Genomic DNA, 21,948 nt, shown 5'->3' with positions numbered 1-21,948 from the left:
CGTGCATTTTGGTTGCTATTTTAAGTTCTGCATTTTTTGGCTTGGCCGGAAGTTGGTCGGAGAAGACGGTGGTGCTGGTCACCGTCTGTTCTCCAGATTCAATCAGAGTCTTCCATTTCATTTTCCAGATTGAATCTCAGTTGTGCCTTGTTATGACTTACAATAATGCTACATGTGATGCATTGACCAAGGAACACGGTAGGCGCGCGCGTTTAGGCCTCATGATTTTCCAGCTCAATTAATGAGCTCAGATCCAATGGTTCACGCTTTTTCTTATTTTCTAATTTCTGATTTTAATTTCTTTTATTTCTTTTAATTCCATTTTATTTCAAAAATTCATATCTCTCTCATTATTGGTCCAAAAATTATGGGACCAATTTCATTCTTCTCCTTTTAATTTATACTTTCTAAAAATGATTTTTAATATTTTTTATTTTATCATTTGATATTTTGTAGTAATTTTCTCTTTTCTGTTTATTTTTAATTCATTTAAAATAGTTTTTTATATTCAAAAAATACAAAAATATTTTTCCAACCTCTTTGAATGATGATATATCTACGAAAAATATTCTCATCAATTTATTAATTGATTTGAGATTTATTTGAGATTTTAGTTCAATTAGGTTATTTTTATGCATTTTTAATTGATTTAAAATAGTTTCTGACTTCTAAAAATGCTGAAATTTTTTGTCAAACTTTGTTTGACCTTGTTGAACTAGGGATAATTCACTTGGACTTTTCAAAGTTGATTTGAAGTGAGTTTGAAGTTTGACCCTTCTTTATTATTTTAATTCAAGTTTTATTTTAATATTAAAAAATGCCAAAAAAAAAATTATTTGTTTCTTGACTTCTAATTCTCATTTTGCTTATGTTTTCTATTGTCTGACCTTGATCTTCTCTATCTTTGGTCAATGCTTGTTGATTAATACACACCATTTCCATTAATGCACTTTAATTCTTCATCATCTTCTTCTTCTTCTTTTTCTTTTTTGATCAATGAGTTAAAGATTGGTGGTTAGCATTGATACATGGAGGTTTAATCTTCCTTGATTCAAATATAATTCATCTTGATCATGAATCAAGTGAATGGCTTTGCATTAAGGATAGGTTGCTTCCTAAATCATGCAAAGAACCTAAATCAATACAAGATCATTTCTCATCTTCTTTTTGGCATGGCAAGTTGTTGGAGTTTGATTCACTAATCAAGACCTCTAACTTATGTTGTTGCCTACATTATTATTGACCGGCCTCAGATAGTTGTGACTTCTACATAAGTCCAATTACGATTGCTTAACATAGCGCTAAATTTTCCTTATGGCACACTAACCCTAACACTAACTATTAACCATTAACATTTAATTCTTGCTCTTTACATTTATGCAATTTACTATTCTTGTACATATTATTCATTTGTTTTGCTCTTTGCTCACTTGACCACATGTTTATGTTAATGCAATTTGCCTTTTGCTCACTTGAGCACATAATTGTGTATATATTATTGTGCTTGTGTTTTATTTTGATTGTTATGGACCAAATGCAAAGAAATGGACAAATGGACTTAGTTTCTAGGATATTCCCTATGCAAAATTGGAGTAAAAAGGACCTTAATGTTGAAGATGGATTAGAAGGACCAAACCTCTAAACTCACTCTTGTCCATTCTTGATTTACTTCATATAATTCTTTGATGTGTGTGTGCTTTTGTGCTAGGGAATCCTATGTGAGCTTAAATTGAAGAATCATTGCCATGTTCATCCAAAGTGAAAGATACAAGAGACATTAGGGATCTTCTAAGAGCTTGTTTTATTATGTTGATTGCTTGAGCTTACAATTATTTTGCTTACATATTCCAAAGGATGGGAGCTACTTGGATCATCAATATGATCTCAAGAGAGGAACTCCATTTATGGTCTTGTTTCTTATCCCTCATCTCTTGTATGATTAGGACTTTAGCCATTCTTCTTCTTCCCTCCACTCTAACCCAAGCCAAAACTTTTGTGCAAACATTTAACATTTGTTTTCAAATATTAGAAACCTAAGCCTTATGCTTTTGATTTTCAAACTTTCTTTTCATAACACTTATTTTGAATTGAACGTTTAAGTCAACTTTGACCATATTTTGTAAATACTTTTCATTGGTAAATATAACCCATTCAAATGTTTTTTGTGGTTTCAATGGCCACTTTCTTAATCAAAAGTTTTCATAATCTTTAGCTATTAGGTTTGAGTTATCCTTGAGGTAGATATAATACTCACCTATATCCTTAGTGATGGACAATGAGTCTTCCATGCTTATTATGGGGTTAACCCCTCACTAGCATTTTAAAGTTATCCTCACATGGTGGATTTGTGGTTTTAGGTTGAGTTTTCTCCCTTGGATAACAAAAGACCTTAAGGCTTTTGGACCAATCAATTCACCAACTCATTTTGAGATTTTTACCCCGAACTACGAGGTTTTGATCCTAATCTTTTTTAAGATGGTACGTAGGCAATGAGTTTATCCATCCAAACACAAAATGTAAATAACTTGTATATTCTCTTCTCATCTCTTCAATCATGTTTGCACAAACGAATTTTCACAAAATACCAACCTTACAACAAATGTGAAAAGGGCTCCCTAGGAGTACCTAGGATGTTTTGGGTGCTTAAAACCTTCCCATTGCATAACCAACCCCCTTACCCCGATCTCTGACATTTTTACTAGTTTTTGATTCGAAATTTTTTTTAGGTTTTTGTTCGCTTTCTAACCATTCCTTTGGATAAATATAAGTGCGGTGGCGACTCGACTTATATGGTTTACCTTGGATTTAGTCAATATCTCTAATGGTAACGAATATCCCGCTACAGAAAAGTGGCGACTCTGCTGGGGACATTTGCCTAGTGGGTTTTGCCTACTTTTCATATTTGTTGTATTGTATTGTATATTATTTTGTGACATATTTTTTTGTGCAATTTGGGATTACTGTATTGTATGTAATGATTGAATTGCCTGATATATTGATTCCTTGTATGCTTGGTGATCTTTGTGAGATGACTTCTATACCCGAACTCGAGTGCACTTAGGATAGAAGAATAGCATAATCTTGTTGACTGATCGCGACTTTATAAGTCTATTGGGGTACTAACTGCAAGTGCACAGTTCTATCGCGTAGTTTTAAAAGATATCGATCCCACAGGGACTTATGAATCGATATACCATTTTTCTAAGGTTACTTCGTAAAGCTAAGGCGGATGATACTTTGATGATTAGGGGGAAAAGTAAAACTAAAATTGGATCTAATTTAAATATCAATTAAGCGGATATCGGTATGTAGTTCGTCGTAATTAAGGAATCAAATCTTCGTTGGTTTCTTGGTTTTTAAAATAAATCTTTTCAGTAGACACTATTGATTTAAAAGTCTTATCTCAAACTCTCGCTCTGTTGAATAGACTATGACTTTATGTTAACGTAGTTGTCACTTATTAGTTAAGTCCAAAATCACTTTTTGAAAACAACAGAATCTATAAAAACTCTTTTCATTAAAATAATATCCGTTTAAACATCCTCGTCTCAAACTCTCGCTCTATTGACTTAGATTATATAATTAAACTTAAATGATTAACTCTCGTCCTCACATTTAACCTTTAAAAATACTTTTTGAAAAAGATTAGAATTTAATTAACTCTAAAAATTGTTTTCGCCCTGATTTAGAATTAATGTCTAATTAACACTGTCCAGTTAAAAACTCAAATCGTCGTTCTATTGATTTTAACTTCTTTATGTCTTTTACTTTCGTACAAAAACCTTGATATTAACTCTGTAAATTGAGACCATAAAAAGAGTGACTTTAATTTTAAATAAAATTAAACCAACTTAGTTTTGATTCCTTATTCCGCTTACTTTACATACCGATATCTAAATTAATTAGTCGGACATGCTAAACAGGTCTGAACAATTATCATGCCTAAATAAAACCATATCAGGCAAACAATATAAATAAACAGTAATGCAGAGCATATATAAATTAAAACAATAAATTAAAGAACCTGAATAATTAATAGGAATCTTGAACACTCCACCACAGACCGGTTGGATTTGTTCTTGCAATCTTCAATCGGACAGAAAAATAAAAGCAAAGGAATAAAATACTATGATCTAACGTAAGGTTAGGTCCAGTAAAAGATACACAATAATTTCTGGTGTAGAAACTATTGTGTGAAAAATTAATTAAGTGCTCTGAAAATTGACTGGAAAAGAAAAGGAAATAAAAATTGCTAATAATAGAAAGCTGTAGAAAATTAATGTTGTAAATGCTTGCACGGCGGAAAAAAGAAGCGAGACCGAGCGAGCTGCAGGGTTGGATCTTTGGCTCTATTTATATTACTCTCCTTTGTAACCGTTTCCAAAAGTGCATTCCGTAAGTAACTTGCACGCTTCAACGAGTCAAGCGGAAGAATAGACTTCAACGTGCCTCTGTTGCGTGTTAAAAGCCAAAAATATAGGAGTGGGGTGTGACGTTCGTCACACCATGTGTTACGCTCGTAACACAAAGTAGCAGGGCGTGACGCTCGTCACACCTTGTGTGGCGGTCGTCACAGCTTCAGCGCTCCTGGCTTGTAATTGTGGGCTGGGCTTTAGTGGAATTTGCTTTCATCCTCTTTTTCACCCCCCTTTTCTTCCTTTTTCACTTATGCTTCAAATAAGTTACCTGAGACAAATAGAAGGGAAAATACCACGTAATATCGAATAATATGAAATAAATTGAAACAAATGATAATATAATTTAATTAAATCGAGTCCAAAAATGTGATATTATTTCATGTTATCAAACTCCCCCATACTTAGACCTTTGCTTGTCCTCAAGCAAGATACAGTATAGAAATCGTTTTAAAAATTTGGCCAGATGAAATTTCAAAACACACATCAATTCGTACTAGGTTGCATGTAAACCTTGTTTAGAAGTAACTTGAGTTTAATCTTGACATCAACAACCACCGTCACAATCTCAGATAACCCCACCTTATGCAAACCAGTTCGAGTAATGCTATTATAGCTATCCTAGTTCCTTTACTCTTATTTCACCCATTTTCATTCTAGCGAAATCACATTAAGCCCTTTATCTTTTCGCGCGCATAGTGGAGTAACCGGTTAGTGATTCTGATCCCCTTTTTAGCTTGAAGTTATGGTACATAAGTTGGATAACTTCGTTATTTAGTCCATTGCAGATTGCGGGGGATCGGACCGTAGTCCGCCCTACCAAGTTCAGCACCAGATACCTGCTGAACCAACTCATAATGGATCTTTCGTATTATGCTTTTGTATGATCTGCAACCTTTAGATTAAATGATCTGGTAAGGATCACCTAACTTAATTAGTGCATTTCCTGATATATATAATTTTTTGTTATTTTGGGAATCATTCACTTATATTCATCGGCTCTCCACGTAGTTTGCTATTAAGATGGTGCTGACTTCTTGTATAAACTACTCGGGGTTACTATAAAACTAAAAGTTCAAGGGATTGGTATAATAGGTACTTTTCTGATCTAACATGTTGAGGTTTGTTTAGAGCGTTGGTATGGTAATAATTTTGTCTTGATTTCACTCAAGTTTGATAAAATAAGCAACCTTTATATTTACTGAGTGTGTTGAATTTTTGTTATGGCTAAAGAAAATTGAGGGGAATAGATAATAGAAATTTTTTCACACTAGGGACTTAACTTAAAATAAATATATATTATAATAAAAAAAAAATTTAATAATAAGGAAGGGAAATAACAATGAAAGGGAAAATAACATACTTGAAAAGGGAAGGTTGAAAGGACAAGGTTTTCCCCCCCACACTTAAATGAAACATTGTCCCTAATGTTTCAAAGAAAACAAAAGAAATAGAAAAAAGAAAAAGAAACTAAAGTCAATGCTGCCTGCCGCCTCTTGTTCTTGGACCTGGTGATCGTTGACGTACTCCTAAGTCGTCAAACCTGCTGAGCAACTCAGTGAACCGCTGGTCGGTTATTGCATTCCTCGCTTCCTGTTGTTGTTGCATCTGGCGCATCATTTGCATCACTTCGAGATTCTGCGCTTGCATACCATCAATAGCATCCATGATGTCGTCGTTGGTTGTTGGCCTTCTTCGTCGACGACGTCGTGAGGATGAACCAGATGCATTATTGGAAGGGTTGAGCGGGATTGATTGTTGCTCAGGACCTTGATCACCTTGCTCCATTTCTTCAAACTCGTCTGGAGGCGGGTTTGCGTGTGTAGGCTCTGTAGCTTCGGGAGCATTAAGGTCGTAGATGAAGCGGTTGGGGTTGGTGACATCTGTGAGGGCAATGTTGGGTAAAACAACGCTTGGGACTTCGTGGTTATTTACCATAAGATAATACCTTCCGCCTACCCTGTTTTTGATTAGGTGGCTGGACCGACAATAGCTTATATCCATAAATAGGGGTGGGAGAGCTTGTAAATTTTGAAGTCGGTCCCCTAGATTCAAACCAAGTGCTATGGAGGTTATTAATCCTCCAATCACGAAAGGTTGGAGGCCTCTAGCACATACGGTGCGGATATGATGAAATAAGAAAGAAGCAGCGTTTACCTTTGTATCCATTTCAAAGACGCAGTGGAGGAAGAATAATTCCTTGGCGTTGACTTTGTTGTTGTTCGGTCTTCCAAAAACTGTGTTTTACAGGATGCGGATACAATACCGGATGGTTGGGTTATGTATATGGGAAGCAAGTAGTGCATCCCAATTATCGGTTTCCACACCGAATATTTTTCTAAAGAGGTCGAAGGCGTGTATGTGCCACTGGGAGTTTGGAGGGATTCTTGGGTGGACTCGATCTCCTACAGGGAACTGTAGCATGGCACTCAACTGATCCTGGGATAGTGAGTATTCGGTGTTGAACATGCGGAAGGTTGCGGTACCGGTTAAGTACTCGTCTTCACCGGTAGGAGTGTTGTACGAATAAGAACTTAAAAATTCTAAGGTGAGAGATGGGTAGGTAGGTTGATTGTGTGTGCATAGAAATGTTAAATCAGCAAGGCGGAGCATCCATTGTATACCCTGAAGTAATCCTAATTCTTGTAAACAATTTAAATCAGGATACCTGGTAGATACGACACCTCGCTGTTGGAAACGCTCGAACTGCTCCCTTTGATAATTATCATCTTCGGATCGGAAGATGATATTTTCGAATTGTTGGTTTCCCGCCATATGGATAAGTGGGTTGAAAGGAGGAGAAGGGATGAAAAAGGATTTTGTATGGAGAAATGTATGTTAGGATGATGTAGAAAGAAAGGTATGGTGGGTATTTATCGGAAAAGTTTTGGAAGTTGGAAAGGGAGTGGGTGAAAAATAATTAAATGTGGGTAAATGTGAGTAAATGGGTAAGTGAATGGGGAAGGTAAAAAAATGGGATGGTGTAACGGTCGTGTCCCCAACAGTTACTAACGTTCACCTAGTCTGAAGGTGTCACGCTCGTGACAGGGGTGTTACGGGCGTCACAGGCACTTGGTGTGACGACCGTGATGGCGTGTATGACGCTCGTCACACAGTCATCTTGCAACGGTCACTGCTTGCGTGGGTGCTTCATAATTTGTTTTTATTATTATATTTTATTTTTGTTATTTTGTTTTGCTTATGCTTATTTTATTTTGCTATTGTAATGCTTTTAAATTGCCTTGCATGCTATTCTACTACCATAATATATGTATTTCTTTAATAGGCATAGTAATTATTAGCATATAGTGGATATCATTACTTGTAATTATAGAAATTGCATAGATCAAAATAAAATAAACCAATAATGCAATAGCTTCATAAAATAATCATAATGTAACATTGGAAAACAAAAGCAAACATGCGAAAGAAAAACAAATACTAATATTAAAAATAATGTGAAACAAAACTAATAAATAGCCTAAACTAAAACTAAGTAACTAAGAAAAACAACTTCTAGCCACTTGCAGGATCTCTGGCCGGAGGAGCGAATGAGTTAACACGGTTTAGCAACTCGTGGAATTGATTTGTCATGCTGCTCATGTATCCCAGAAACTCTTGTCCCATATTAGCTAACTCTTCTCTGAGGGCGTCTTGTTCTGACATCAAAGCTTGAATGGTGGTGTTATAATTAGCTCCGGGCATATGATGTCTAAGATCTGGTATTGCCGACTCTTCGGTCGGGATAGGTTGAGGTGGAGGGTCAATATCATAATAACCAGATGGTGTCTGAGGGTCAGACTCAGCATAAGGAATCTGGTCGTCACAAATCTCATAGTCCTGGATGGATTCAGTAGATCTAGCAGGAGAAGGTGTTCCGTTCAGGTTGTAGAGCCAGTTATTGCGGTTATGAACACTAGTCCTCGGACTAGGCAAGGTGAATAGGCAAAGAACTTGGTTGTCAATTATTAGTTCGAACTCTTCAGGCCCGAGGTTTGCTATAAACATAATGTTGAAAAGGAAGGGTATACTAGTAGTCGCAATGCCACAAAAAGGGCTTAGGTCAACCATAGGTTGACGTAATCCGATAGCATTACGAATCATGGTTATCAATCCTCCTATTTGAATCGGTGCTCGTTCATCTTGGATAAGGCGGTCAAAGTTCGCCAACATAAAAGTGGCACCATTCACTGGACGGTTCTGGGAAGCACAAAATATGATGAAGAGTTCATCATGTGATACTGTAGTAGTATTTGACTTCTTCCCAAAAAGGGTGTGGGCCAGGATCTTATGGAAATAATGAAAGGTCGGGTTATGTATGTTTCCAGAAAGAAACTCATGTTCCTCGGGGTCGTCATTTCCAGTCAAACTTCCCCAAAAATGTTCAAGTTCTCTATATTCAAAAAGGTCTTCTTGGCTCACTGTGAATGTATCAAAAGAGGTAGGGAAACCTAAAAGGTTAGTAAAGTCTTGAATGTTAAATTGATACTCCATGTTGAACATTCTGAACTAAATGAAACCTCTGCTTATTCCTTTTCCATGACTGGGTAGATAGATCGGAAAGCTAAGGAATTCTAGAGTCAGTCTTCGGTAAGTGACGAATTATCTTCGAATAGGAGTGGTTTCCCACCCTATTTGACTTAGCAAATACATGACACTTTCTCTTAGTCCAAGGGCAGTCATTGCCCAGTCATCAGCATACAAGCTAGGTAGCATCTCTCTCTCTGCTAGTTCCTCAAACTTTTGTTTCTGAGCTTTCCCTCTGAATTTGATACCCATACGATCAATTTGTCCCATCAGGTTAGTGTTAGCTAGAGAAAAGAAAAACAAGAGTTTTAGTCAGGATTTGGCCAAATGTCGAAAGAAGAAAAGAAGAAAAAATTTATAAATTAAAATAAATGAAGAATGAATACTAAATAAAATTTAAAAGAATAGTCAAAGAAGAAATAAAAATAAAAAAACATTTGTGGGTTGTCTCCCATGAAGCGCTTTGTTTAATGTCGCAAGCTCGACATAAAAACTATCAAATATAATCTATAAATTCTGGAGGCATTACGTCTAAGTGCAGGACTTGCGAATCTTCATTGTTCTTAGCATAATGATAATGTTTTAGACGCTGCCCGTTTACGATAAATGGTTCAGTAGATTTTCCTTTAATTTCCACCGCTCCACTGGGAAAGACATTGGTGACTTAGAAAGGGCCTGACCATCTAGAACGTAGTTTTCCTGGGAATAACTTAAGTCTAGAGTTGAACAAAAGGACTATATCGCCTTGTTTGAAGATTTTTCTTGATATACGTTTATCATGCCATTTTTTCGTTCTTTCTTTGTAGATTCTGGCATTTTCGTAGGCGTCTTGTCGAAGTTCCTCTAATTCGTTTATGTCAAGAATTCGCTTTTCACCAGCGGCCTTATAGTTTAAATTTAGATTTTTAATAGCCCAGTAGGCCTTATGTTCTAATTCTACCGGGAGGTGGCAAGATTTTCCATAAATAAGCTTAAATGGGGTTGTCCCTATGGGAGTTTTGTAAGCGGTTCGATATGCCCATAAAGCTTCGGATAGTTTTGATGACCAGTCTTTCCTTGAGGTGGCGACTGTTTTTTCTAATATTTGTTTAATTTCTCTGTTAGACACTTCCACTTGTCCGCTAGTTTGAGGATGGTAAGGTGTTGCTACTCGATGCTTTACACCATACTTAAACAGTAGTTTTTCGAGTACCTTAGATATGAAATGCGATCCTCCATCACTGACTACTATTCTTGGGACACCAAATCTTGGGAAAATTATATTCTTAAAGAGTCTAGTTACTACTCGTGTGTCGTTTGTTGGAGAAGCTATAGCTTCAATCCATTTTGATACGTAGTCAACTGCTACGAGTATGTACTTGTTACCAAAAGAAGGCGGAAAAGGTCCCATGAAATCTATTCCCCACACGTCGAAAATCTCTACTTCCAAAATGCCCTTTTGTGGCATCTCGTCACGTCTAGATATGTTTCCTGTGCATTGACATCTATCACATTTCTTGATGGCATTATGTACATCTTTCCATATGTTTGGCCAATAAAGACCGGCTTGTAGGATTTTAGAACAGCTCTTGGATGTACTTGCATGTCCACCATAAGGAGCGGAGTGACAGTGTTGGATTATATTTTCTATCTCTTCTTCAGGTATACACCGACGGAAAATACCATCGGGGCCTCTTTTGAAAAGTAAAGGGTCATCCCAGTAATAATGTTTTATGTCATGGAAGAATCGTTTCTTTTGTTGGAACTATTCCGGCAGCTAAATAATTGACGAGATCGGCGTACCATGGTGTAACACATATAGCTAGGATGGTCTCTACCTGTTTATCAGCTTTATTTTCTTCCAAAGTAGCTATAAGTTTATCGTACGAGAAATCATCGTTGATCGATGTTCTTTCCGGTTCCAGGTTTTCAAGTCTAGAGAGGTGATCTGCTACTACGTTTTTAGTTCCTTTCTTATCTTTGATATCCAAATCAAATTCTTGTAGCAACAAAATCCACCTTAGGAGTCTAGGTTTAGCGTCCTTTTTTGTTAAGAGGTACTTAATGGCGGCGTGGTCAGTGTAAACGATTATTTTAGCTCCGACCAAGTAAGAACGAAATTTATCTAGTGCAAATACTACTGCTAAAATTTCTTTCTCGGTCGTGGCGTAATTCATTTATGCTTCGTCTAGGGTTCTACTTGCGTAATATATGACGTGAAGCTTTTTATCCTTTTGTTGTCCTAAAACAGCGCCTACGGTGTAGTCACTTGCGTCACACATTATTTCGAATGGTTCATTCCAATCTTGAGCCTGCATTATGGGCGCGGAGATCAATGCTTGTTTAAGCGTTTGAAATGCTTCTAAACATTTATTGTCGAAGATGAATTCAGCATCTTTCATCAATAATCCGGTTAAAGGTTTAGTTATTTTAGAGAAATCTTTAATGAATCGTCGGTAAAAACCGGCATGTCCTAAGAAGCTTCGTACTTCTCTCACAGTTTTCGGAGGTTGAAGGTTTTCTATTACTTCTATTTTGGCTTTGTCTACTTCAATTCCTCTATTTTATATGATGTGTCCTAAAACAATTCCTTCTTGTACCATAAAGTGACATTTTTCCCAATTAAGTACTAGGTTTACTTTTACACATCGTTCTAGAACTCTTTCTAGGTTTTCAAGACATTCTTCAAAGCTTTGTCCGCATACGGAAAAATCATCCATAAATACTTCCATGATGTTTTCGAGAAAATCGGCGAATATTGCCATCATGCACCTCTGGAAGGTTGTAGGAGCATTGCACAAGCCGAACGGCATTCGTCGATAAGCGAAGGTACCAAAAGGACATGTGAATGTTGTCTTTTCTTGGTCATCAGGATGAATTGGTATTTGAAAGAAGCCTGAGTATCCGTCTAAATAGCAGAAATGAGAATGTTTTGTTAATCGTTCTAACATCTGGTCAATGAATGGTAAAGGGAAATGATCTTTTCGGGTTGCTTTGTTTAGTTTCCTATAGTCAATGCACATTCTCCATCCCGATTCGATTCGTTTGGTTATAGTTTCTCCTTTTTCATTTTCAATAATTGTTATACCTCCTTTCTTTGGTACTACGTGTACAGGACTAACCCATTTGCTATCAGATATAGGATATATCATACTTACCTCTAATAACTTTGTTACTTCCTTTTTCACTACCTCACTCAGGATCGGGTTTAGTCTCCTCTGATGTTCCCTAGAAGTTTTACAGTCTTCTTCTAGCATGATGCGGTGCATACAAATAGAAGGACTTATCCCTTTAAGATCGGTGATGTTGTATCCTAGTGCGGTTGGGTATTTTCTTAAGATATGTAGGAGTTTTTTGGTTTCGAGTTTTCCTAGGTCTGCATTAACTATCACTGGTCGTTCAAGTTCTAAGTCTAGGAATTCATATCTCAGATTTTTTGGGAAGTGTTTTCAGGTCGAGGTTTGGTTTCTTAAGGCATTGCGTAGGATCCGATGTCATTGCTAAACATTGGTTAAGTCTGTCTTCTACACGATAGTCAGACAATTTGTCATTTTCTAACTTTGTTTCTTTTATGCATTCATCGATGATATCCATGAAGTAACATGGGTCGTCTATTGCAGGTGCTTTCAAAAATTCGGAAAGAATGAACTCAATTTTCTCTTCTCCTACTTCGAAAGTGAGTCGTCCTCGTGTTACGTCTATGATAGCACTGGCGGTTGCTAAGAATGGTCTTCCCAATATAATGGGTGTAACTTCATCTTCTCTTATGTCCATAATTATAAAATCGGTTGGAATGTAGAATTGACCTATGCACACGGGAACGTTTTCAAGAATTCCTACAGGATATCTAACGGAACGATCTGCTAATTGCACAGACATTTTAGTTGGTCTTAATTCTCCCATTTCCAGTTCCTTGCATATGGATAAAGGCATAACACTGATACCGGCTCCTAAATCGCATAGAGCTTTGTCTATGACAAATTTTCCTATGTGACAGGGTATAGAGAAACTACCAGGATCTTTAAGTTTAGGAGGCATATTCTGGATTATAGCGCTGGATTCAGCAGTGAGTGTAACGGTTTCTCTCTCTTCAAGTTTCCTTTTATTAGAAAGAATTTCTTTTAAGAACTTAGCATATGAGGGCATCTGCGTAATAGCTTCTGTAAAAGGAATTGTGACGTTTAATTGTTTCAGTAAGTCAACAAATTTTTTAAATTGGCCCGCATCTTTGGTTTTAATAAGCCTTTGAGGGTAAGGGATAGGTGGTTTATAAGGTGGTGGAGGTACATAAGGTTCTTTCTTTTCTACGGTTTCCTTATTACTCTCCTCCTTTTCCTTAGGTTTATTTTCTTCCTCAGTTGACTTTTTAGAGTTTTGGTTTTCAATTCTTGGATCAGACGGTCCTTCTACCTCTGTTCCACTTCTCAATATGATTGCATGAGCGTGGCTTTTCGGATTAGGTTGGGGTTGTCCAGGAAATGTACCAGTTGGGGAAGCGGTAGGCGCTTGTTGTTGAGCTACTTGTGATATTTGTGTTTCCAGCATTTTGTTATGGGTAGCCAGGGCATCTACTTTACTTGCTAGTTGTTTAATTTGTTCGCTAGTGTGTACATTCTGGTTTAAGAAATCTTTATTGGTTTGCTGTTGAGAAGCTATGAAGTTCTCCATCATGATTTCCAAGTTGGATTTCCTAGGAACATTATTGTTAGGTGTAGATGGGGTCGGCTTTTGATATCCAGGGGGTATAGCTGGGGCTTGACTGGGAGCTTGTCCTGGTGCGTATAAAGCATTATTGCTCTTATATGAAAAATTAGGATGGTTCTTCTAGTTTGAGTTATAGGTATGCGAGTAGGGATTTCCTTGAGCATAATTCACTTGCTCTGCTTGGATTCCTGTTAGGAGTTGACAAACTGCAGGAGTGTGACCTTGGACTCCACAGACTTCGCAATTTTGAGCTGCGGCAACCACGGTGGCTGGAGGTGATACATTTAAACTTTCAATTTTCTGGGCCAGAGCATCCACTTTTGCATTAACATGATCAAGGCTACTTATCTCGTACATGCCACTTTTCGTTTGAGGTTTTTCTACCATTGTTCGGTCGCTTCCCCACTGATAATGGTTTTGGGCCATGCTCTCGATAAGTTGATAAGCATCAGCATAAGGTTTATCCATAAGCGCACCACCTGCGGCGGCGTCTATTGTTAACCTTGTGTTGTATAAGAGACCATTATAGAAGGTATGAATTACTAACCAGTCCTCTAAACCATGGTGTGGACAAAGTCTCATCATGTCTTTGTATCTTTCCCATGCTTCGAAAAGAGACTCGTTATCTTTCTGTTTAAATCCATTTATCTGGGCTCTCAGCATAGCTGTTTTGCTTGGAGGAAAATATCGGGCAAGAAAGACTTTCTTCAACTCATTCCATGTGGTGACCGAGTTGGAAGGAAGAGACTGAAGCCATCTTCTAGCTTTATCTCTTAACGAGAAGGGAAAAGGACGAAGTCGAATCGCCTCTGAAGTGACACCATTAGCTTTAACAGTATCAGCGTATTGGACAAATACAGATAAATGAAGGTTTGGATCCTCGGTAGGATTTCCAGAGAATTGATTTTGTTGCACTGCTTGAAACAGCGAAGGTTTAAGTTCGAAGTTGTTTGCTTCGATTGCGGGTGGAGCAATACTCGAATGCGGCTCATCTTGCGATGGAGCAGCGTAATCTCGAAGAGCACGAGCTGGTTCTGCCATCTCGGGTATCGGCGAAGGAAGAAGATTTTTGAGGTCAGGCACTTCGATAGGAGGGAGATTATTTGCAGCACGATATTCCTGAATTCGTCGTAAGACTCAGAGATATAGTTCAATGTCGTTGATTCGTAAGTAAGACGGCTCGCCTTGTGAGCGAGTGTGTGGCATACAAATCAACGAAAGAAAGAAAAAAAATTGCCTTAGTCTCTACAGCGTAACAGAAGGGTTACGATATCGACTAAATAAGTCCCCGGCAACGGCGCCAAAAACTTGATCGCGACTTTATAAGTCTATTGGGGTACTAACTGCAAGTGCACAGTTCTATCGCGTAGTTTTAAAAGATATCGATCCCACAGGGACTTATGAATCGATATACCGTTTTTCTAAGGTTACTTCGTAAAGCTAAGGCGGATGATACTTTGATGATTAGGGGGAAAAGTAAAACTAAAATTGGATCTAATTTAAATATCAATTAAGCGGATATCGGTATGTAGTTCGTCGTAATTAGGGAATCAAATCTTCGTTGGTTTCTTGGTTTTTAAAATAAATCTTTTCAGTAGACACTATTGATTTAAAAGTCTTATCTCAAACTCTCGCTCTGTTGAATAGACTATGACTTTATGTTAACGTAGTTGTCACTTATTAGTTAAGTCCAAAATCACTTTTTGAAAACAACAGAATCTATAGAAACTCTTTTCATTAAAATAATAACCGTTTAAACACCCTCGTCTCAAACTCTCGCTCTATTGACTTAGATTATATAATTAAACTTAAATGCTTAACTCTCGTCCTCACATTTAACCTTTAAAAATACTTTTTGAAAAAGATTAGAATTTAATTAACTCTAAAAATTGCTTTCGCCCTGATTTAGAATTAATGTCTAATTTACACTGTCCAGTTAAAAACTCAAACCGTCGTTCTATTGATTTTAACTTCTTTATGTCTTTTGCTTTCGTACAAAAACCATGGTATTAACTCTGTAAATTGAGACCATAAAAAGAGTGACTTTAATTTTAAATAAAATTAAACCAACTTAGTTTTGATTCCTTATTCCGCTTACTTTACATACCGATATCTAAATTAATTAGTCGGACATGCTAAACAGGTCTGAACAATTATCATGCCTAAATAAAACCATATCAGGCAAACAATATAAATAAACAGTAATGCAGAGCATATATAAATTAAAACAATAAATTAAAGAACCTGAATAATTAATAGGAATCTTGAACACTCCACCACAGACCGGTTGGATTTGTTCTTGCAATCTTCAATCGGACAGAAAAATAAAAGCAAAGGAATAAAATACTATGATCTAACGTAAGGTTAGATCCAGTAAAAGATACACAATAATTTCTGGTGTAGAAACTATTGTGTGAAAAATTAATTAAGTGCTCTGAAAATTGACTGGAAAAGAAAAGGAAATAAAAATTGCTAATAATAGAAAGCTGTAGAAAATTAATGTTGTAAATGCTTGCACGGCGGAAAAAAGAAGCGAGACCGAGCGAGCTGCAGGGTTGGATCTTTGGCTCTATTTATATTACTCTCCTTTGTAACCGTTTCCAAAATTGCATTCCGTAAGTAACTTGCACGCTTCAACGAGTCAAGCGGAAGAATAGGCTTCAACGTGCCTCTGTTGCGCGTTAAAAGCCAAAAATATAGGAGTGGGGTGTGACGTTCGTCACACCATGTGTTACGCTCGTAACACAAAGTAGCAGGGCGTGACGCTCGTCACACCTTGTGTGGCGGTCGTCACAGCTTCAGCGCTCCTGGCTTGTAATTGTGGGTTGGGCTTTAGTGGAATTTGCTTTCATTCTCTTTTTCACCCCCCTTTTCTTCCTTTTTCACTTATGCTTCAAATAAGTTACCTGAGACAAATAGAAGGGAAAATACCACGTAATATCGAATAATATGAAATAAATTGAAACAAATGATAATATAATTTAATTAAATCGAGTCCAAAAATGTGATATTATTTCATGTTATCATTGACTTGTGTGGAGTTATTCCTTAGCAAGTTGACTTACAAGCCTATTCACTTGGTGGAGGTCATGTTGGGATCAATAATGTCACACAAGTAGTTGTGGTTAGACATTACTCTTTCCAATATAGACCTTATAAGCCAAGGACCTTAGTTTACCAAGCCCATCTTGGCCTATTCTTAGGATGTAGTGCGAAAGTCGTTCAACTGTAAGATTTGATACGATCGTTACGTGATACTACACTCATAAGAATCTCTCTTGAGAATATTTTTGGAATACGAGTAGTCGTTTCTCCGATAATATCCGAAAGATGGGATGATGACTATGGGAACCTCTTGTAGAACATGTTTGGCAGGTTTAAACCCTAGTACACTCCCTTTGGGTGGTTCTTAACCGAGACTCCATGCTCGTGACTTGCAACAAACCCTTGATTCATGGTTGATCTGTTCTTGTATCCTTAATATCAATGGAACTTGGGTGTTGATAAGGTGTAAACCATAATCCACCAAAATGGATGATTGATATTAAGGATAACATGATCCATCCCATGACCTTTATTTGGTGTGCTTTGCTTGATCCTTAAGTGTGATTGTTGCATTCATGCATTCATGCACCCATTTGCATCCATATCATAAATAAAGAGAAATTTTCAAGGAACTTAATAGGTCTATTTGCAAATTTTCAGACATGGAAAGACAAAGAAGGAATACAAAGAAGTACAGTTTCAGACAACCCGACTTGAAAGAGCTAAGGAATTTGACATCCTATGTATTAGATCCCTTGGGTTTCAAGGCTCGTTATGGGAAGCTTCTATCTATTCTGACTACTCAAGTGGACGAAGGATTGATGAGTGTATTGGTGCAGTTTTATGATCCCTTGTACCGTTGTTTCACATTTCCGGATTTTCAGCTTTTGCCCACGCTTGAGGAGTATGCCTACCTTGTGGGTATACCTATTCTAGACCAGTTATCATTCAGTTGCTTAGAGAGTGTTCCTACTTCTCAAGAGATAGCTGACATGTTGCATATAAATGAATCTCTGGTTGGTGCTCATATGACTACCAAAGGTGGAATTCAAGGTCTCCCTTCTGAGTTCCTCATTGCTCAAGCTACTATGTATGGGAAGGCCATGAGTGAGGACGCCTTTGAGGCCATATTTGTACTTCTCATCTATGGGCTAGTGTTATTCCCCAACATTGACAAGTTTGTGGATGTGAACGCTATTAGGATTTTCTCTACTCTTAATCCCGTTCCGACTCTGTTGGGTGACACTTGCTTTTCTTTGCATATGAGGAATGCAAAGGGTGGTGGTACCGTTGTATGCTGTTTGCCTCTGTTGTACAAGTGGTTTATTTTGCACTTGCCACAGACGGCCGCCTTCAAGGAGAACAAAGGATGTCTACGGTGGTCCACGAGACTTATGTCTATCACTAATGATGATATCTTTTGATACAACCGCGTATGTGATGGTGTGCAGATTATTGACTCTTGTGGTGAATTCTCCAATGTGCCTCTTCTTGGTACATGTGGTGGGATTAACTACAATCCTATTTTGGCACGTCGTCAGCTTGGGTTCCCCCTAAAGGATAAACCCAATAACATTCTGTTAGAGGGTGTGTTCTTTCAGGAGGTTAAAGATCCCCAAGGCTTGAAGGGCGGGATGGTCCGCGCTTGGCGCAAGATCCATAGGAAAGGAAGGAAGGAGCTAGGTCCAAAGAACTGTATCGCTTTGGAGCCTTATACTTCTTGGGTTAGGAGGAGAGCTTCCGAGTACCTCATGCCTTATGAGTATCCAAGACCTACACCTTTGGTTATGGTTGGGCCTTCAACCCTCCCTGACCAAGGAGTAGAGGAGTTGAGAGACGAGGACCGTTCACGTGCTTGGATCCGTGAACGAGAGGAGTTGCTTCAGCAGATCAGAGAGAAGGACGCTTTGATAGAGTTCCTTGAGCACCAGGTTATTGATGTGCCTGATGATGCATTGACTTCTCTACTTCCTAAGTCTTCCAAATTTTGGAAGAGGAAGTACGATCGACTCGCCAAAGAGAAGGCAGACATGGAGGCAGCCTACGAGAGGGAGGTGAAGAGGCTTCGTGCATCCTATCTTCCAGTCTCCAGAGCTTTGGATGATTGTTTCTAGGGTTCCATAGGATGCTCATTTTCCTTATCTCTTGTATTGTATTTGGTTACCAAGACTTGACAATGTCGTTAACCCACTAACAAAGCCTCTTTCGCTAGAGCTAATGGGGGATTTTTGGTGTAAGCTACAGATGCCAATAGTATTGATACTTGTATATCGAATTATTTATTAATAAAAAAATTCATCTATTTGTTATGTTTGTTTTTCCAAAATAATAAAGTCCCTAGAATAGTTAGTCCGTTTAATGAAATATTAATTGTGACTTAATCATAAGATTTTATTAAACATAAAAGCATTATTCTTAAAGTGTCCATTGTCAGGCTTTATTATGAAGTAGGATAATATTAAAGCATTGAGACTATTATGTGGATAGATTGATGATCACGTCTCATGGATCATAGATAAAGAGTTATCAAGTTTTCACATATGTATGAATATTATGAGTAATGTTTATACTATATTGGTCCACCATGAGAATACAACCTAGAAAGTTATAAAAGTGTCATAAGTTATTGTCAATGTGATAATGGTGTATATCACCCTTCGATGTGAAACCATTATGGATCCTAGATATGGAGTCGAGTGCTTTATTTCCAATCAAACCTTGTCCGTAACAGGATGACCATAAAGATGGTTGATGGATACTCCACAAATCATGATGAAGGACATGAAGGACCTAGATGGAATTGTCTCATACAACGTAATAGGATATATGTCTAAGGGGCCCAATATTAAACTGGAGAGAATGGTGACGGGGTCTAGGCCTTCAATTCAATAGAGACATGGGGATAAAAGAGTAATTATGCACACAACATTATCACAAAAGGCTTTGTCATATCACATTTCATTTTAGTGACTTGGGTAGTAGTGATGTGTTTCTTAATACCGCTTATTGTTTATTATATTAATGTGTGATTTAGTAAAATTACCAACGTCACGAGAACCTACAAGGTCACACACATAAGGATAATTTTATAAGAGATGGAATAAATAAGTGAAATAAGGAACACCGTAAGGTACAATGTACTTAAGAGAATTACTGAACACTGTAAAGTATAGGGAACTTAAGTGAATTGTAGAATATTGTAAGGTATGGTGCACTTAAGTAGAATACAATAAGGTACTGTGCACTTAAGTGAAATACAGTACACCATAAAGTACAATGCACTTAAGTGAGATCTGTTCATCTTGTAGCACATACAAGAGGTTCTATACACCAGAGTACATACATAGACAAAATGTTGAGGCGTTTTAATATGCATGATTCCAAGAAAGGATTCATACCTATGTAACATGGTTTATATTTATCAAAAACACAACCCCCTTCATCAAAGTAAGAAAGGGATCACATGAATAAGATTTCATATCCATCTACAATAGGATTTATCGTGTATGCCATGAAATGTATTTGACAAGATGTTTCATATGCTTTAAGTGCAACATGTATGTACTAGTCTGATCCCGATGATGCTCATTGAGTTGTTGTCCAGAATATCCTTAAGAATTAATAAGGACTAATGACTCTTTCTTGATATATGGAGCTTAGGAAGATCTATGTAAATGGATAAACTGATGCAAGCTTCCAGACAAATAAGGCTGACTTCATATTGCAATCTGATTATGTGTTTTGCTTAAATGGTGGTGCTGTGAGATGGAAAAATTCAAAGCATGATACATTTGATGATTCTACAACCAAGACCAAGTATATTGTTTCCTCAAATGCAAGGAAGTTGTTTAGATCAAGAAATTCATTAGTGAAATTTGCATAGTCCCTAGCATTATGGATCACAGTGATCTCTTTTATGATAACAATTGTGATATCTTACAAGTTAAGGAACCTAGATCTCATCAAATATCTAAACACATACTTAAGCGATATCACCTTATTCGAGAGATAATAGATATATGAGATGTGAAGATATGTTGAATACCAACACTTGACAATGTCGTTAACCCACTAACAAAGCCTCTTGTGGTAGAGCTAATGGGGGATTTTTGGTGTAAGCTATAGAAGCCAATAGTATTGATACTTGTATATCGAATTATTTATTAATAACAAAATTCATCTATTTGTTATGTTTGTTATGTTTGTTATGTTTGTATTTCCAAAATAATAAAGTCCCTAGAATAGTTAGTCCATTTAATGAAATATTAATTGTGACTTAATCATAAGATTTTATTAAACATAAAAGCATTATTCTTAAAGTAACCATTGTCAGGCTTTATTATGAAGTAGGATAATATTAAAGCATTGAGACTATTATGTGGATAGGTTGATGATCCCGTCTCATGGATCATAGATAAAGAGTTATCAAGTTTTCACATATGTATGAATATTATGAGTAATATTTATACTATATTGCTCCACCATGAGAATACTACCTAAAAAGTTCTAAAAGTGTCATGAGTTATTGTCAATGTGATAATGGTGTATATCACCCTTCGATGTGAAACCATTATGGATCCTAGATGTGGAGTCGAGTGCTTTATTTCCAATCAAACCTTGTCCGTAACAGGATGACCATAAAGATGGTTGATGGGTACTCCACAAATCATGATGAAGGACATGAAGGACCTAGGTGGAATTGTCTCATACAGCGTAATAGGATATATGTCTAAGGGGCCCAATATTAAACTGGAGAATGGTGACAGGGTCTAGGCCTTGTATTCAATATAGACATGAGGGTAAAAGAGTAATTATACACACAACATTATCACAAAAGGCTTTGCCATAGCACATGTCATTTTAGTGACTTGGGTAGTAGTGATGTGTTGCTTAATACCGCTCATTGTTTATTATATTAATGTGTGATTTAGTGAAATTGTCAACGTCACGAGAACCTACAGGGTCACACACATAAGGATAATTTTATAAGAGATGGAATAAATAAGTGAAATAAGGAACACCGTAAGGTACAATGTACTTAAGGGAATTACTGAACACTGTAAAGTATAGTGCACTTAAGTGAATTGTAGAACATTATAAGGTATGGTGCACTTAAGTAGAATACGGTAAGGTACTGTGCACTTAAGTGAAATACAGTACACCATAAAGTACAATGCACTTAAGTGAGATTTTTTCATCTTGTAGCACATACAAGAGGTTCTATAAATAAAGCCCTCGTGCAGAAACTTACACACTTGATGAAATTCAATTTTGAACC

General features: G+C 37.0%; 1 protein-coding gene and 1 non-coding gene across 2 annotated transcripts in view; both read left to right on the top strand.

Annotated features, from left to right (window-relative positions):
* LOC127123719 (uncharacterized) overlaps positions 1–21,948 on the top strand; it is a 117,490-nt gene that overhangs the window by 88,629 nt on the left and 6,913 nt on the right. The window lies entirely within an intron of this gene.
* Positions 14,182–14,288, top strand: LOC127124825 (small nucleolar RNA R71). The gene has a single exon (XR_007804300.1). It is a non-coding gene; the product is annotated as a small nucleolar RNA R71 (small nucleolar RNA).

The sequence above is a fragment of the Lathyrus oleraceus genome, chromosome 2 (genome assembly GCF_024323335.1).
Source record: "Lathyrus oleraceus cultivar Zhongwan6 chromosome 2, CAAS_Psat_ZW6_1.0, whole genome shotgun sequence".
Classification (NCBI taxonomy): domain Eukaryota; kingdom Viridiplantae; phylum Streptophyta; class Magnoliopsida; order Fabales; family Fabaceae; genus Lathyrus; species Lathyrus oleraceus.
The sequence above is the reverse complement of the archived record's forward strand: the minus strand, read 5'-3'. Positions and strand labels throughout refer to the sequence as shown.